Here is a 19,718-nt window from a genome sequence, read left to right as displayed (position 1 = left end):
TATCAGCCTTCTTCAGCCTGGATAGCTTGACTCCAGTGGTGTGGAGAGCCTGGGACTCACGTCTGAGCATACCCAGCCCACTCGGGGTGAAAATTGCAAAAAAACACAGTTGATGGACAGAATGTAGAACAATGTCATACATTCACCCCAGTACAAGGATCTGGGCCTAAATCCATCATTTTTTTGCACTCCACACCACCCTGGGTTAGACACTGGCTATATGCAAATCAGCTCTGACCCTGTGCCTCATGGGAACAGTCCAGTCTGAACTACCAAGCCATGTCTTTCCCAGACCGGAATCAAGCATCCAAGGACCGGTTTCTGGCTATCAGCCTTCTTCAGCCTGGATAGCTTGACTCCAGTGGTGTGGAGAGCCTGGGACTCACGTCTGAGCATACCCAGCCCACTCGGGGTGAAAATTGCAAAAAAACACAGTTGATGGACAGAATGTAGAACAATGTCATACATTCACCCCAGTACAAGGATCTGGGCCTAAATCCATCGTTTTTTTGCACTCCACACCACCCTGGGTTAGACACTGGCTATATGCAAATCAGCTCTGACCCTGTGCCTGATGGGAACAGTCCAGTCTGAACTACCAAGCCATGTCTTTCCCAGACCGGAATCAAGCATCCAAGGACCGGTTTCTGGCTATCAGCCTTCTTCAGCCTGGATAGCTTGACTCCAGTGGTGTGGAGAGCCTGGGACTCACGTCTGAGCATACCCAGCCCACTCGGGGTGAAAATTGCAAAAAAACAGAGTTGATGGACAGAATGTAGAACAATGTCATACATTCACCCCAGTACAAGGATCTGGGCCTAAATCCATCGTTTTTTTGCACTCCACACCACCGTGGGTTAGACACTGGCTATATGCAAATCAGCTCTGATCCTGTGCCTCATGGGAACAGTTCAGTCTGAACTACCAAGCCATGTCTTTCCCAGACCGGAATCAAGCATCCAAGGACCGGTTTCCGGCTATCAGCCTTCTTCAGCCTGGATAGCTTGACTCCAGTGGTGTGGAGAGCCTGGGACTCACGTCTGAGCATACCCAGCCCACTCGGGGTGAAAATTGCAAAAAAACACAGTTGATGGACAGAATGTAGAACAATGTCATACATTCACCCCAGTACAAGGATCTGGGCCTAAATCCATCGTTTTTTTGCACTCCACACCACCCTGGGTTAGACACTGGCTATATGCAAATCAGCTCTGAACCTGTGCCTCATGGGAACAGTCCAGTCTGAACTACCAAGCCATGTCTTTCCCAGACCGGAATCAAGCATCCAAGGACCGGTTTCTGGCTATCAGCCTTCTTCAGCCTGGATAGCTTGACTCCAGTGGTGTGGAGAGCCTGGGACTCACGTCTGAGCATACCCAGCCCACTCGGGGTGAAAATTGCAAAAAAACACAGTTGATGGACAGAATGTAGAACAATGTCATACATTCACCCCAGTATAAGGATCTGGGCCTAAATCCATCGGTTTTTTGCACTCCACACCACCCTGGGTTAGACAGTGGCTATATGCAAATCAGCTCTGACCCTGTGCCTCATGGGAACAGTACAGTCTGAACTACCAAGCCATGTCTTTCCCAGACCGGAATCAAGCATCCAAGGACCGGTTTCTGGCTATCAGCCTTCTTCAGCCTGGATAGCTTGACTCCAGTGGTGTGGAGAGCCTGGGACTCACGTCTGAGCATACCCAGCCCACTCGGGGTGAAAATTGCAAAAAAACACAGTTGATGGACAGAATGTAGAACAATGTCATACATTCACCCCAGTACAAGGATCTGGGCCTAAATCCATCGTTTTTTTGCACTCCACACCACCCTGGGTTAGACACTGGCTATATGCAAATCAGCTCTGACCCTGTGCCTCATGGGAACAGTCCAGTCTGAACTACCAAGCCATGTCTTTCCCAGACCGGAATCAAGCATCCAAGGACCGGTTTCTGGCTATCAGCCTTCTTCAGCCTGGATAGCTTGACTCCAGTGGTGTGGAGAGCCTGGGACTCACGTCTGAGCATACCCAGCCCACTCGGGGTGAAAATTGCAAAAAAACACAGTTGATGGACAGAATGTAGAACAATGTCATACATTCACCCCAGTACAAGGATCTGGGCCTAAATCCATCGTTTTTTTGCACTCCACACCACCCTGGGTTAGACACTGGCTATATGCAAATCAGCTCTCACCCTGTGCCTCATGGGAACAGTCCAGTCTGAACTACCAAGCCATGTCTTTCCCAGACCGGAATCAAGCATCCAAGGACCGGTTTCTGGCTATCAGCCTTCTTCAGCCTGGATAGCTTGACTCCAGTGGTGTGGAGAGCCTGGGACTCACGTCTGAGCATACCCAGCCCACTGAGGCACTGGGTCAGACTGATTTGCATATAGCCATGTCAGAACTGGGGTGGCAGAGTGGGCTAAAGAACGGTGATGGATTAAACCCAGATCTTTTGACTGGGTGTGAGTGTTTGATTGATTCAGATGCTCCGTCCATAACCACCCCCTTTTGTACCGCTTTTGGCCGCCATAAGTGTGGCAGGGTATGCTCAGACGTGAGTCCCTTGCTCACTTTGCCACTGGATTCAAGCAAGCCTTCACGGAGAGCTATAACACATTGTGGTTTGAGCCAGAGATCCATGGAAGCCACAGAGTTGAACTACCTGCTTTTGACAAAGACCATCACCATTGGGACATGGTACGTGAGGACCATTTATGAGACGCACAAGAAAGCCCAAATTGCAGTGGAGAAACAAAATACAACCTTGCCTTTTTTGGCATCAGCGAGACCAGATTGACACAGTCCGGACAGAAAAGAATGGCTCCAGGAGGAATGCTGCTGTATTCTGGACATGAGGAAGAGAATGCTCCAAATACTCATAAAGAAACACTAATGCTAAAGCCAGCTGCCAACAGAGTTATGATTGGCTGGGATGCCCACGGTGCCAGAATAATCACAGCGACCTGCCACACAAAAAAAAAGAGGATCAACATGAATGTTATCAAGGCTATGCACCTACAAATGACAGAAAAGTAGAGAAAACAGAACAATTTTACAACAGAATTCAGTTAATACTAAAGAAATGCCTTGAGAGATACATCACCATACTGATGGGGACCTCAATGCCAAGATTGGAAGCAACAACACTGCATATGAAGAAGTCATGGGAACCATGGCCTTGGTGACATGAACGAGAATGGCAAAAGGCTTGCAGATCCTCTGTGCCCTAAACAGTCTTGTGATATGTGGTAGTGTACTCCCATACAAAAGAATGCACAAGGTAATGTGGGTGTCATCAGACCATTCAAAAGAGAATCAAATGGACCATATCTGCATTGCCAAGAAGTTACGGAAGTCCCTGCAGAATGTGAAGGTAATGAGAGGAGCGGAAGTGCTGTCGGACAATCACCTTGTCATTGCCAGGCTAAAGCTGAAGAGAGCATGCAAGGAACTGAGGGTAATATGAGCAACAAACTGCGATAAATATCGCAGAGCGCGTTTAGCGCAAAATTTTTGATCACCAGCTGTCGCTGGAATATATCACCACGCTAACGCTATATTAGCAAAAATTAGTGCTATGGCGATAAATATTCCCACGATAGCAGGAGGGAAGGGACAACATCACGACAAAATCAGCAATGTTGCATGGGAAAGGGAGAAAACCTTGCTGATACGACTCTGTGGTCGTATCAGCATTATCCACCCCTATGTTAGGTATGGTTAAGTGAGGAAAATAGCAGGTGTTAATAAACCGACAATGACCCCGGTATGCGCGACTTTTCACGTCGTTAACCGGGGCCACCGACCCCTTGCTAATAGGCGATAGGCCTGTTAGCGGCTGTTCACCAGGTCTGTTGGTCGTGAACGCCTACTTTGCATGTCATTAGCGATAAATATCGCTGACATGCAAAGCAGTACCCAAACCAGTTTTTTCGTGGGAAAGCTGTCTCTATCTGCTGTTAGCGACAGCATGCTGATAGTGCGATAGAATTATTGCTGCTTTCGCAGGAAAAAGTCCAGCTAAAGTGGCGATATTGCCCTTGCTAATATGCCCCTGAGAAACAAATGCCAGCGATATAAAAACAACCCTCCTCATAGATTCACATGAACACACAGTCACCCTCAGTAGCATGTTTCAGGTCCTGCAAGACCTAGAGAAAACAAAGACCGAGTAGAAAGCCAATGCGAGAAGATCAAAGAAACAGTGATATCAACCTGCCAAGTGTTACTGGGCCTAAGAAACACCAGCATAAATAATGGATCTCAGTTGAGACTCTCAAGAGAGAAAGAAAAAAAAGCTGATGCAACACAAGCCGTAAAAGAGCAGAAAAAGCAAAAGCTCAAGGCGAATACACCAAAAACAAGAAGGAGGCAAAGAGAAGCTTAACAGCAAACATGCAAAGATAAATTGATGATCTTTCCACAGAAATGCAGGAAGCAGCCAGCCTGAAATAATTCTACAACATAACAATACACTCTCCGGCAGATACAGCAAACCAGATATATCTGTGAAAGAAAAAACTGGAAGGACAGTCATGGGTAACACAGCCCAACAATGAAGATAGGTGGAGCACTTTGAAGAACTGCTGAACCAGCCTGTGCCGTAGTTTCCACCAGACATACAGCCAGTTCACAAGGACTTGCCAATAGACTGTAGCAGATCAGTCATGGAAGGAACATGGCAAGCCATCAAACATCTGAGAAATGGGAAGGAAGCAGGACCTGAGAGCATTCCTGCAGAGGCACTGAAGGCAGACATTGAACCATAGAAAGAAATGCTGTACCCCGTGTTTGGAAGGATCAGGGAAGAGAAAAAGGTGCGGTCAGACTGGAAGAATGGATAGCTCATCAAGATCCCCAAGAAAGGTGACCTGAGTAACTACACAAAGTACAGAGAGATAACTCTTCTAACAACCAAAGGCAAAGTTTTCAACAAAGTCATACTTTACAGATTGGAGGAACGACACTCCGTTGGGAGATCAGCAGGCTGGCTTCTGCAAAGATAGATCCTGTGCAGACCAGATTGCAACACTGTGCATCAACATTGAGTAGTCGATGGAATGGAATGGAATATCAACTTCATCGACTATGAGAAGGCATTTGACAACATGGACAGAGAGACCTTTTGGTAACTTCTCCGTCACTATAGAAAAGGGTGTATATGGTGGAGGTGTCTATCAGACACCGCCAACCTGTGGTCCCCCATGGTGAAGGCGAGGTGGGGGGTGCACATGGGGGGTACCTGTGGTACCTCCCTGCATTTGCATACGCAATGTGGCAGGCACCGCGCGGTGCCTGCCGCTTTGTGTATGCAAATGTATGCCATGCATTTATAGCATTGCGGCGGGTGTTGGTGTAAACACCGCCCGCCGCAATGTTATAAATGCATGATGCGCCCGCCACTGTGGCGGGCGCATCATAATATGCAAGGCGGGACCGCCGCTCAGCTCGCGGGCGGTCCCGTTTTCCGCAAGAATGGCGGGCGGGCAAAGTCCGCCCACCATCCTAATGGGGGCCTAAGTGTTACTATTCAGTGGATCTACTTCAGAAGGATGAATGACTAAGTGTGAAGTTTGCAGATTACACACACATATACATATACATGCACCCATCTCGACAGGTGGAGCATATCTCACTGAGCTATCTTCACGTAGAATGGGTGTGGGTCACAATTCAGGCGTGTAACTTATGCTTGACTTGTTGAACACAGTGTCACACTGATGTACATTCTGTGAATGTGATGATGTAGGAAAGAGAGGAGGTGAAGGAGGTGTGCATTTAGAAAGAAAAAGAAGCAGTCTCAGATACAACTGTGTAGACCACAAGAGTTTTTAACAATAAGTTGATACACAAAAAAGAAAATATGTAAGTGAGATAGTCGGAGAGGGAATGCCGAAAGATCTCACCTTTTGAGGAAAATGACAAGGCGAATGCAAGTTAAGTAGTGAGAAAAAAGTGATGACACCTTTACTCAGTCCTTTCCCTTAAGTATGTTTAACTGAGCGTGAATAAAAACTAGAAAGGGACACTTCTATTACCAACATAAGAACCGTTCCACTACCTTTTTTCAACAATAAATACATTGTTCCATGACACTTCTACTAACAGGAAATGTATAGAGTGTCAGGAAGCCACAAAACTTCAGAGGGGCCGGGCTACATTTTCCTCATGTTCCATCAACCACATGAAGCAATATCTGGATATGCATAAGTAGTTAATAGTCACAAGAGGGGCGAATGGCCAACTTTCTGTCTCCGACCCCATTTTTGACACAGGTGAGGGGACCAGCTAGTTAAAACTACATTCATCAACAAGGAATTTAACGAGGCTTGCGAACCTTAGATCTTCTTTTTTCTGGTAATAACACAGGAAAAGTTAATGTATATTTTACACACGGTCATCTGCGTAGTGTGAACTGCTTAGTAATAGAGTTGTTTGTCCCTCTAAGTTGTGTCCAGGCATTACAAGGAAGCAGGCCCACTGTTCAAAAAGGACGTTTAAGCAGTGCATCCTGGTCTGGAAACAAAAACAATTTACAACTTAAATGATAATAAACTGTGGCAGAACACCCAGAAAATCTTGCCAATATGACTACAGCATCAGAAGGACTCACAGGCAAAGGCGATCAGGTGACTCTATCCAGTGCTTAATTTGTACAAGTAATAAGTGAGAGTGCCCACAGCTGTGCTCCAAAGGCCTCCAATGGTGCTATTAAATGTCTATGCCCTGATTACCAAGGCTGCGTAGTCCAGAATTAATCTCCGGCCTCCTTATTTAGTCCCAGACACTACCTGCCTCTTTAGCTCAATGTTGTTGGTACCTGCATTCTCCTTTTGTTACTTTTTACATATTTCTTTGACTTCTCCTTTACCGTTTGTTTGTTTTTCATCTCGCTTGCTCTCGCCAGGAGCAGCTCTGTCAATATCTAATGAGGAAAAGCAAGTGACCGGTTCAAATTAGGCACAGCTTTTTCACAGGAATATAACTTTTCCCCCCTTTACAGGTCATTTTTATCACTCATTTGCTAAACAAGAGAGAGAAGACAGGAACAGGAATTGTGATGTTCCATGCAGTCATCTGGTGACACAAGCTTCCAGGTCACATCAAAAATTGAAGGTTTGAATATTCTATATTCTTTAGAAAGCTCTTCCAGATGACAGGATATGCCCCAAGAAAGTAACAAACTCGAGAATGTGTTCTAAGTAAATAAAGGGCACTATTAGCACTGACTGCATGAAAAAGTAAAATTGAACTAAAAACCAAAACGTTAGAAACAAAAAGCACATGTAACATCAACACTTCATCAGTTACGTAAAGAACTACAAATATGTCTATAGGTATTCGTTTTTTTTCCTCCATGGGCGACAGCAAAATGGGTGACAGAGGAAGATGTATCCTGCATATTCTAGGGACACCACTGCAGCGTGTGATTAAAAAACAGAACTGCTTTACTGGGGACGTTGAAGGGAGGGAAATATTACTGATAACCTATCCCGCCCTGCAGTTTTATCAGGCAACTGAAGCAAATGTTCTTCTCCGCTCCCATACGGACTACATGCCCAGGGTCACAATGAATCCTGCTTGCAGCTTTGGCACACACTCTCCCCTTGCCCGGCCCAAGCACACCACTACTCTAGAGTGGTCAGTCTGTGTTATGTTCTCACCATCCCACCAGCCGTGCGGATGGTGTGTGGGGCTCAATGCTTACATTGTGGGACCACCACAGGGAGGAGAGGAGGAGACTGCTAACAAAGCAGAGCAGGCAGAGACAGACGACCAGTGACATGACAACAACAGGTATTAAAATACCAAAATATATCCGAAAGAGATTAAACATGACACGGAAAGACAGCACTTCAAATGCAAGTCAAAGAATAGATAGATAGGACTACAATCAGAAAGGAGTTCAGGCCCAGACCTTCCAGCCTTCGGACCTGGGAGATTGTACACAGTGCCCGGCGGCAGCGGCATGATTGCTCCTTAGACTCGGAGTCGGTTCATGCCAAGTTTACCAACCACCACGGTGTCCACACTAAACTAAAGAAACAGCAGCATTAGTTTGGTTACTTACGTGCTACTGCCTTTACTAAGAAGAGGCCTGCTGCTGTGCACTAACTGAACAACATGTTGTCTGCTTCAAATATTAGTGCCGTTGTGCTGAAGTGCTGGTGCGTCATGACTCAACTGTGTGTGCGTCGGAGTGTAGAATTTTAAAAAAAGGTTACGCACGCTGCCACAGAACCAAATCTAGCCCAGTCATTGGCCTGCCCACCGGTAACACTGACCTTACTGAAGTCAAGATGGCATGAATTTATTTATTGGCTCAGCAGCACTCTTCCCCTGGGACTCAATAGATTGTGAACACTATAGTCAATCAATTTTCGTGACGCATGACGTGCAGTACTTGATGTTTGGTGGCACTCTGGTGTAGACCGGTCCTGATAAATAGGTGCTGGTGCTAAGCACCGGAAAGCACCAGCACAAATTAAGCACTGATCACCAGGAATTCTTACAAAGGAATATTCTGCAAGATAGCCCAGGAGGGCAACTCCACCCACTACGCCGGCCACACGCTTGATCCCGTCTTCTCTTCCAGCAAGTACATCACCTTCAGCCACGCCACCAGACTCCACTGGACCGACCACTGCTGCGTCCACTTCAGCTTCAAAAGATCCACGACCCACCACCACCCGCAACAGGTACCTCACAGGAATTGGAGCAAGATCACCGCAGACCAGCTCACCACCTCCCTCTGCCAGAGCCCACCCGCCAACACAACGGACCCCAACGAAGCAGCCCGCAACTTCACACAGTGGCTGACCGCCTGCGCTGACGACCTCGCGCCACTAAAGAACCCTCCCAGCAGACCCAGAAGCAAGAAGGCATCCTGGTTCACCGACGACCTCAAGGACTCCAAGAAGACCTGCCGCACCCTCGAGAAAGCCTGGCTCCTCGACCAGACCACCGACAACATGACCGCCCTCAAACACGCTACCCGCAAGCACCACCAGCTCATCTGCTCCACCAAGAAGAAATCCCTGAAGGAACGACTGGACAACAACGCCCACGACAGCAAAGAGCTCTTCACTATCGTCAAGGAGTTCTCCAACCCCAGCACCGGCACCAACGACATCACTCCGTCACAAGACCTCTGCGACTCCCTCGCCTCGTTCTTCCACCGCAAGATCGCCGACATCCACAACAGCTTCGGCGCCCCACCCACGCACCCAACCGTTGAACCAATGCCCCCCACCGCCACCCTTCGCACCTGGACCACGGTGACCACCGAAGACACAGCCCGCACGATGAACACCATCCACTCCGGATCACCGACCGACCCCTGCCCACACCACGTCTTCAACAAGGCCGACTCCACCATCGCACCCCAACTCCGGAACATCATAAACGCCTCCTTCAACGCCGCCACCTTCCCGGAGAGCTGGAAGCACGCCAAGATCAGCGCCCTCCTGAAGAAACCTACAGCGGACCCCACCGATCTCAAAAACTTCCGCCCCATCTCGCTCCTCCCTTTTCCTGCTAAAGTCATCGAGAAGTTCGTCAACAGACAGCTGACCGCCTTCCTCGAGACGAACGGATCCCTCGACCCCTCGCAGTCCGGCTTCAGAGCCAACCACAGCACCGAGACCGCCCTCATCGCAGCCACCGACGACATCCGGACCCTGCTCGACAAGGGGGAAACAGTGGCCCTCATCCTCCTGGACCTCTCCGCTGCGTTCGACACGGTCTGCCACCGCACCCTAGTCCAGCGCCTCAGCAACATTGGTATCCAAGAGAAGGCACTGGAGTGGATCATCTCGTTCCTCACCGGAAGAACACAAAGAGTCCGCCTCCCCCCGTTTCGCTCCGAGGCCACCAAAGTCATCTGCGGCGTCCCGCAAGGATCTTCACTCAGCCCCACCCTCTTCAACATCTACATGAAACCTCTCGCAGCCATCGCACGCCAGCACAACCTCAACATCATCTTTTACGCCGACGACACCCAGCTGATCCTCTCCCTCACCAGAGACCCCGACACCGCCAGAACCTGCCTACACGAAGGGATGAAAGACGTCGCCGAGTGGATGAAGGACAGCCGCCTGAAACTGAACTCGGACAAGACGGAAGTCCTCATCCTGGGATCTTCGCCCTCTGCCTGGGACGACTCCTGGTGGCCCCCAGCCCTGGGCACCGCACCCAAGCCAACCGACCACGCACGCAACCTGGGCTTCATCCTGGACCCCTCCCTCTCGATGACCAGACAAGTCAACGCCGTCTCCTCATCGTGCTTCAACACCCTGCGTATGCTTCGCAAGATCTTCCGCTGGATCCCGACCGAGACCAGGAAGACTGTCACCCAGGCACTCGTCACCAGCCGACTGGACTACGGAAACGCCCTCTACGCCGGAACCACAGCCAAACTACAGAAAAGACTCCAGCGCATCCAGAACGCCTCCGCCCGACTCATCCTGGATGTCCCCCGACGCAGCCACATCTCCAGCCACCTGAGGAACCTGCACTGGCTCCCCGTCGACAAGAGGATCACGTTCCGGCTCCTCACCAACGCACACAAGTCTCTCCACGACCTGGGCCCCAAGTACCTCAACGACCACCTGACCTTCTACACGCCCACCCGCCAGCTACGGTCCACCAGCCTCGCCCTCGCAGCCGTACCACGCATCCGAAGAGCCACCGCCGGAGGAAGATCCTTCTCTTACCTGGCTGCCAAGACTTGGAACTCCCTCCCCATCCACCTTCGGCTGACCCAGGACCATCTCGCCTTCAGGAAACAACACAAGACCTGGCTGTTCGAGCAGTAGCATACCCCTCCCCCCAAGTGCCTTGAGACCCTCCCGGGTGAGTAGTGCGCTATACAAATGGCATGATTGATTGATTGAACTCACGTAAGCCTTCCAAGTGAGAACTGGAGTCAGGGTTGTTTGCTCTCATCTTTTTTCTTCCTGCTGGCCATAGACTGGATAATGAAGACATTCACATCAAGGAAAAAGAAATGGGATCCAGTGAACACCTTGGACGCAGCTCGATGACCTAAACTTTGGAGACGGCCTGGCCCTACTCTCCCATACCCATCTGCACATGCAAGAGAAGACCGACAAGGTGACAGCCATATTAGTGCAATTTGGCTTCAAACATTCACAGGGGAAAAACAAGTTCCTGATGGATACCAAGGCCAGCACAACTACAGTCACTCTTACAGACAAGGAACTGGAAGAGGTTGAGGCCTCCACCTACCTTGGTAATGTCATACACAATCAGGGTGGCACAGACGCTAATGTTAAGGCAAGAATCGGTGAAGCAAGGGCTGCCTTCATTCAGCTAGAAAAGATCCAGAACTCCAAGGACCGAACACTGCAAACCAAGATCAGGCTTTTTAACACCAGTGGAAAATCAGTCCTTCTGTATGGAGCAGAAACTTGGAGGACAGCAGTGACCACTACCAACAAAGTCCAAACCTTCATTTATACCTGAGTGAGGAAAATCCTCCAAATTCGCTGTCCAAACACCATCAGCAGCAACAGCCTATGGCAGCAGAATTTCCAACTTCCTGCTCATGAAGAAATCATGAAAAGACGGTAGTGTTGAATAGTTCACACCCTATGCAAGCCTGCATCAAACACCACCATGGAAGCACTGAGCAGGAACTGTCAAGGAAAAAGGAAGAGGAAGGCCAAGAAACACATGGTGCTGAAGCTGACTACAAGTAGATGGGTTACGTCTGAAGTCAGATTGAAAAAAAAACAGAACAGAGGTGTCTGGAAAGTCATGGTTGATGGCCTAAACCCCAGAAGGACTGCTACGCATAAGTAAGTCCCACCGGGCGGGAGCAAACACAAGTGTCACCCCCTGGTTACAGTGTCTCAGAGGGGGGCTCCCTGGGGCACAGTATGCGAGCCGGTCCCAGGATAACATTAGTGATGTAATCAATGATATCACTGGCCATGTCATGAATGAGGTAATGTGTGAGGTCATAAGCAGTGTATTGCAGGGGGTGCCAGTCATAGTTAGCTCAGGTAACGATAACTGCTGAATTTCTATGGTTTTGTGTGTTGACAATCTGAACCTAACTATAATGTCCCTGTAACCTTTGTTTTTTTCAGTGAATTTCTATTAATTTTTACATTGCATTTCCTAACTATAATATCTGTATAACTTTTGTTTTTTTAGTGAATTTCTATAATTTGTTAATACTATTTCCTAACTATAACGTCCCCATAACCTTTGTTTTTTTAGTGAATTTCACTTTTCTTCATATAAATTGTACTACGATTTGACCCATAAGTTCAAATTTACTAATATACATTTTCACAAGTTTAAAAATACATTTTGCCACTCATCCATTCCTATTATATATTTTAAAACTACAAATTTTAAACAATTAAGGTAAGGTAGCTTATGTAGTCTTTCTGTAAATGCAACGCACCAAGGGGCCCATTATGATGTCGGGCGGATTGCCCCCGCCAGGCTGGCGGTGGCCACCGCCAGCCTGGCTGGGGCAATCCACCCAACATCCACTCTTGATTTCCCCCCCAGCCATATTAGTATGGCGGGGGGACCTCGGTGGACGGAAAGACTGTCCGCCGCTTTTCCGCCCGGTCGCCTTGCGGCCAGGGCGGAAAAGGAATAATATGATGGCGGTGTCCATCAGACACCGCCAGCCATATTAAGATAGGCATTTTTCAATGCCTTTCCGTGGCGGCAATGCCACCACGGAAAGGCATGCGGACTTCACTCTGGGAGCCCCCTGTGGGCCCCCAGAGTGAAGGAGAATAGGGGGGTGCACACGGGCGGGTACCACACATTTGCATGATCAATGCGGCAGGCGCCGCGCAGTGCCTGCCGCTTTGATCATGCAAATGCAAAAGTGCTTTTTAAGCACCACAATGCTTAACATGCAGGATGTGCCCTCCACTGTGGCGGGCACATCCTAATACCCCCCACGGGACCCCCGCCCTTATGGCAGGCGTTCCCTATTACCACGAGGATGGCGGGCAGGCAAAGTCCGCCCGCCATCCTAATGACCCCGTTAGTCTTTCATTTTTTAAATTCATTTGATTGGATCCGCGGATCTGTTCCCAACCAAAGCACACATTCAATACTAAAACAACAATACATTTAACACAAACGGTGAACAGTCACAATATTGAATTTTCTATATCGAAATAGCAAAATATTGAGTTTTAAATATCGAGTGGACATAATATCAAGTCACAAAAATATAGTGGTGCAGAATATCGAAATTCAGGTAAGAAATATAAATTTTTCATAATATCGAAGTAAGTAATATCGACAGTCATAATATAGTTTTTAAAAATATTGAATTTTTTTATAGTGTTTTAAGCGTTAGTATATGTGTTAAATGTATGTATTATTTTTGTAATATATGTTTGAATTTTTTTTAAGTAATGAATTTTATGTTTTTTTATTTTTGCGTAATTTAAATCTGTAGCGGGTTGTGGGTTTATAGAGGAATAGGGTGGGAAGTAATTGAATTATAGTAAATTAAATATACATTTTTAGGAATTATTAATTATTTTTAATTTAATTTTGCATTTTAGTTCTGTCGCGGGTAGTGGGTTTATAGAGGAATAGGACTGTAGCGGGTTGCGGGTTTATAGGGAAATAGGGTGGGAAGTAATGCAATTGTAATCAAGTAAATATTAATTTGTATTTATTGGTATTGATAATTAATTTATTGTTAATGAATTATTAATTGGTAATACATTTTTAATAATTGATAATGATATTAATTGTATTAATTTATTATTCGGAGCGGGTTGTGGGTTTATAGGTGAATAGGGTGGGAAGTAATTTCATTGTAATTAAGCAATTCATTATTTTTATTTATTGGTATTGATAATTAATTCATCGTTAATTAATTATTAATTGGTAAATAATTTGTATTAATAGTAATTAATTTGTATTAATTGGTAATTAATTTTTATTGATTGGTTAATTGATAATAATATTAATTGTATTAATTTATTTTTTTGAGTGGGTTGCGGGTTTATAGGGGAATAGGGTGGGAAGTAATTTATTTGTATTTAAGTTAATATTGAAATTATTTATGTGTAATGACAATTAATTTACTTAATTGATTTTTCATTGGTAATTTTTGTATTACTTATTCATTTTTGGCATTGACAATTAATTTGTTGCTAATTAATTATTAAAAGGTAATTAATTTTTAATAATTAATATTCATTGGCATCTACAGTCACTTAATTATTTTAACAAAATATTGGTATTGATAAGGAATTTTTATTAATTTTTTATTGGTATTGAAAATTAACTTATATATGATTAATTATGAAATCATTACTTTTCCTACTGTTGCACTCACTGGAGGGTGAATAGTAATTCTTACCCCTACGCTATCCAACACTTTCTCTACTGTTGCACTCACTGGAGTGGGAATAGTAATTTTTACTCCTATGCTATCCAACACATTCCCTACTGTTGCACTCTCTGGAGTGGAAATACTAATTTTTACTCCTATGCTATCCAACACTTTCCCTACTGTTGCACTCTCTGGAGGGGTATAGTTATTTTTACCCTCCCGCTATCCAACACTTTGTCTACTTTTACATTTGGTGAAGTGGGAATACTAAATGATTCCTACCCGCTATCCAACACTTTCCATACTGTTGCACTCACTGGAGTGGGAATAGTGGGGCATATTATCAAGGGGGTTTATCTCCGCTTTTTTGGCTTTAAAAGCCAAGAAAGCGGAGATAAAATTATCTCCCTATTACCTAGCTGTCGCTAACACCAGTTAGCGACAGCTAGTAGGAGATAGCGACAATCTTGGGCCCCACTTTGCATGTCAGTGATATTTATCACTAATGACATGCAAAGTGGGCGTGCCAAGATGTTAGCGACTGGAAACAGTCACTAACATCGCTATCTCCTATTACCAACTTTTGGAGATATTCGAGCTAAGCGCGAATATCTCCAAAAGCTAACACCTGCCCCTGAGCAGTTCTTAGCCATGTTATCCAATGGGAGGTGGATAACATGGCTAAGAGCATTAGCTCGGTAATGCATGAATATCGCTGACTTTTCAGCGATATTCATGCATTGCGGCCGTTTTTTATCGCATTTGCGATAAACCTTGGTAATACCAAGGTTTATCTGCGGTAAAAATCGCCGCAGCTTAGCGGTAAAATTTTCTCTCTAACCAATTGCTTAGTAATATGCCCCAGTATTTTTTACCCCTGCGCTATCCAACACTTTCCCTACTGTTGCACTCTCTGGAGTGGGAAAGGTAATTTTTAAACCTGCGCTATCCAACACTTTCCCTGCTGTTGCACTCACTGGGGTGGGAATAGTAATTTTTACCCCTACGCTATCCAACACTTTCCCTACTGTTGCACTCACTGGAGTGGGAATAGTAATTTTTACACCTATGCTATCGTACACTCTCCCTACTGTTGCACTCTCTGGAGGGGTATAGTTATTTTTACCCTCCCGCTATCCAACACTTTGTCTACTGTTACATTTGGTGAAGTGGGAATACTAAATGATTCCTCCCCGCTATCCAACACTTTCCCTACTGTTGCACTCTCTGGAGTGGGAATAATAATTTTTACCCCTACGCTATCCAACACTTTCCCTACTGTTGCACTCAATGGAGTGGGAATAGTAATTTTTACCCCTACGCTATCCAACACTTTCCCTACTGTTGCAATCTCTGGAGTGGCAATAGTAATTTTTACCTACCCACTATCCAACGCTTTCCCTACTGTTGCACTCACTGGAGTGGGAATAGTAATTTTCACACGTACGCTATCCTACACTCTCCCTACTGTTGCATTCTCTGGAGTGGGAATAGTAATTTTTACCCCTACGCTATCCAACACTTTCCCTACTGTTGCACTCACTGGAGTGGGAATAGTAATTTTTACACCTATGCTATCGTACACTCTCCCTACTGTTGCACTCTCTTGAGTGGGAATAGTAATTTTGACCCCCACGCTATCCAACACATTCCCTACTGTTGCACTCTCTGGAGTGGAAATAGTAATTTATACCCCTATGCTATCCAACACTTTTCCTACTGTTGCACTCTCTGGAGGGGTATAGTTATTTTTACCCTCCCGCTATCCAACACTTTGTCTACTGTTACATTTGGTGAAGTGGGAATACTAAATGATTCCTCCCCGCTATCCAACACTTTCCCTACTGTTGCACTCTCTGGAGTGGGAATAATAATTTTTACCCCTACGCTATCCAACACTTTCCCTACTGTTGCACTCAATGGAGTGGGAATAGTAATTTTTACCCCTACGCTATCCAACACTTTCCCTACTGTTGCAATCTCTGGAGTGGCAATAGTAATTTTTACCTACCCACTATCCAACGCTTTCCCTACTGTTGCACTCACTGGAGTGGGAATAGTAATTTTCACACCTACGCTATCCTACACTCTCCCTACTGTTGCACTCTCTGGAGTGGGAATAGTAATTTTTACCCCTACGCTATCCAACACTTTCCCTACTGTTGCACTCACTGGAGTGGGAATAGTAATGTTTACCCTCCCGCTATCCAACACTTTCCTTACTGTTGCACTCACTGGAGTGGGAATAGCAATTTTTAGCCTCCCGCTATCCAACGCTTTCCCTACTGTTGCACTCCCTGGAGTAGGAATATTAAATTGTGTACCCTCCCGCTATCCCACACTAAAAAATTGAATATTTAAAAAAATATTAAGTTAATATATATATATGTATTAAAAAATAAAAATGCATGGTAATTTATTTTGTTAACATTAGTTATGTATTAATATTAAGGTTATGTAAGTATTTTTAAGTATGTTTTACTGAATTATATTCATTATTTCATTATTTTCCATTACTTTAAGACATTTAAAAAATTCAATATTTTAACAAACTATATTATTTACAACGATATTTTGAATTCGATATTTTTGTACTTACCTGTGTGTAGATAGGAAGTCGATATTCTGTCATTCTATCATTTTTCATCGATTCTTTGGCAGGTCAATATTTTGCTCCTCGATATTCTGTCAGTGATTCGTTACAAACATATGCTATTTACTGTAATTTACAACAGTGTATCACTGCCTGTGTGTGGGTGTGTGAGTGACTGTGAGTGGCTATATGGGTGTGAGTGGGTGTGGGAGCATCTGTGTAGATGTGTGAGATTTATTGTGGGTATGTGAGTGGGTGTGTAAGTGAGTGTGTGAATGTGTGATTGTCTTTGTGGGTCTACGAGTGGGTTTGTGAGTGGTTTTGTGAGTCTGTGAATCGGTGTGGGAGTAGGTGTATGAGTGGTTGTGTGGGTGATTGACTGGGTGTGTGTGGCTATGTGGATCTCTGAGTGGGTGTGTGAATAGTTTTGTGGGTCAGTGTGTGGGCGGGCGGGCATGTGAGTGGCTGTATTGGTGTGTGCATGGGTGAGTGAATGGTTATGTGAGACTGTAAGTGGGTGTGTGAGAGTGTGAGTGGGTGTGTGTCTGGCTGTATGATACTGTGAGTGGGTGGTTTTATAGGTCTGAGAGTGGGTGTGTGAATTGCTGTATGGGTGTGTGAGTAGGTGTGTGAGTGGTTGTGTGGGTGTGTAAGTGGGTATGCAAGTGTGTGAGTGGGTATGTAAGTGCATGTGTGAGTGGCATTGTGGGTCTGTGAGTGGGTGTGTGAGTTGCTTTATGGGAGTCTGAGTCGGTGTGTAAGTATACAAGTGGGTGCTGGAGTAGCTGTGTTGGTCTGTGAATAAGTGTTTGAGTGGTTTTGTGAGGCTTTGAGTGGGTGTGTGAGTGACTGTATGGGTGTGTGAGTGGTTGTATAAGTGGGTGCGTGAGTTAGTGTGAGTAGGTGTGGGGGTCTGCAAGTAGGTATATATGTTTTTTAATTGGGGTCTGGAACCACAGATCTGCCATGGAGCACACTGGGGGCCACACTGAGTGCCAGGTTGGAACAACGGACCCTCAAGCTAAAAAAACATTGTTGAACAATTCCTTGTCCAGAAGGGGGTCCCTCACAAACCCCTCCATCAGTCCCATCAGGTCAGAGTACCTCTACCGTGATCACTCTTACATTTTTTTTTCCAACCTGGGATCCGAGTCCCGATGCACAAAATGGATGCCACAACTTTCCTCTCTGGCCCTTTATTTGGCTTAGGTTCCCTAACCATTTTTCCCTGGATCGTACATCTTTTTATGACATGCTTTCGCCAAAATAGATGTTTTGGGCACTTCACCACTTCATGATCAGTCTATAAGTGCAATTGCTGCCTTTTTTGAAAGTGTAATGGTAATTGTTTGTCCATGATTAAAATATTAGTCTTGATAGTTATGTATAGTGGGCCCGATTCTCAGAATGTACTAAAGACTCAATCTTACACTTACTACTATTTTGGTATTCACAGAATGCACTTACTACTTTTGGCATTCACAGAATGCACTTACTACTTTTGGTATTCACAGAATGAACTTACTACTTTTGGTATCACAGAAGTTAGGATTTTGTCTTAAGTTTGTCTTAAGACAAACTTAAGACAGACTTAAGTTAGGATTTTGTCTTAAGTCTGTCTTAAGTCTGTCTTAAGTTTGTCTTAAGTCTGTCTTAAGTCTGTCTTAAGTTATGTTATGTTATGTTATGTTATTGCTTTTTATTGTGCGCACAGCTACTCCAGCTAAGGAGCGTCCTGGCGCATTTGACAAGGAAGTGCATAAAAGAACATAACACAGCAAGAAGGGAGACTAGGAAGGACCACTCTAATTAAAATACTTTAAACGGGCTGGGGCTAAGGGAGAGAACTAGAACAGAAATGTTTTCAAGGCTTTCCGAAAAGCCATGAGATCCTCCAGCAGGCGAATTTCCACCGGGAGAGAGTTCCAAGCTGATGCCGCTTTTACTCCAAAGGAGCGTCCCCCCATACGGCAAAGCCTGTATCTAGGGACTACAGCCAAGGCCTGGCCCTGGGAGCGAAGAGTACGAGTAGGGACATATAAAGAAAGAGAGCAAGCCAAAATTTCAGGGCCAATGCCTCTCAAGATCTTAAAGGCCAGGCACAGCACCTTGAAAAGAATACGCTTCCTCACTGGAAGCCAGTGTAGGGAGCGAAGGACATTTGCCACCGGGCAAAATCTAGGCAGGCCGACAATCGCCCTGGCTGCGGCATTTTGTACCCGCTGTAGTCGATTAAGCTCAGCCTGATTCGCCCCAGCGAGAAGCGAGCTCGCGTAATCCAGGCGAGAGATGACAGTGGCCTGGATTACTAACTGTCTGGTTGGGGCGTCGAAGTACTTGAGGACAGGTCTTAAGCCTCTCAACAGACCAAAGCAACATGCAGCTGTTCTTTTAGTGTGTCCTACAAAGGTAAGACCCGAGTCTAACCAGACTCCTAGATTTTTCAGCTCCAACACCGGCGTCAGGATGGTCCCAGCTCAGATGGCCACCATTGGTCACCCCAAAGCTCCGCGCCCCTTCCGACAATCATAACCTCTGTCTTAGTGGCATTCAGCTGGAGACAGTTCCCCGTCAACCAGCTAGCCACCGCCTTCAGTCCATCCTGAAACCTGGGGGCATCCACTTCCGCATCCCCGCTGAGAGTAACCGCCAGCTGCGTGTCGTCGGCATATGAGACCAAAGTTAGGCCCCACTGCCTAGCGACATCAGCCAGCGGTCTCACGTACAGATTAAACAATGTGGGACTCAGCGAGGATCCCTGCGG

General features: G+C 45.9%; 1 pseudogene; it reads left to right on the top strand.

The window, feature by feature from the left end:
* Positions 1 to 3,762: 3,762 nt before the first annotated feature.
* LOC144762229 (uncharacterized) lies at positions 3,763 to 11,600 on the top strand (annotated as a pseudogene).
* Positions 11,601 to 19,718: the final 8,118 nt, after the last annotated feature.

The sequence above is a fragment of the Lissotriton helveticus genome, chromosome 6 (assembly GCF_964261635.1).
Source record: "Lissotriton helveticus chromosome 6, aLisHel1.1, whole genome shotgun sequence".
Classification (NCBI taxonomy): Eukaryota; Metazoa; Chordata; class Amphibia; order Caudata; family Salamandridae; genus Lissotriton; species Lissotriton helveticus.
Note: the sequence above shows the minus strand (reverse complement) of the source record. Positions and strands in the feature narration are given on the sequence as shown.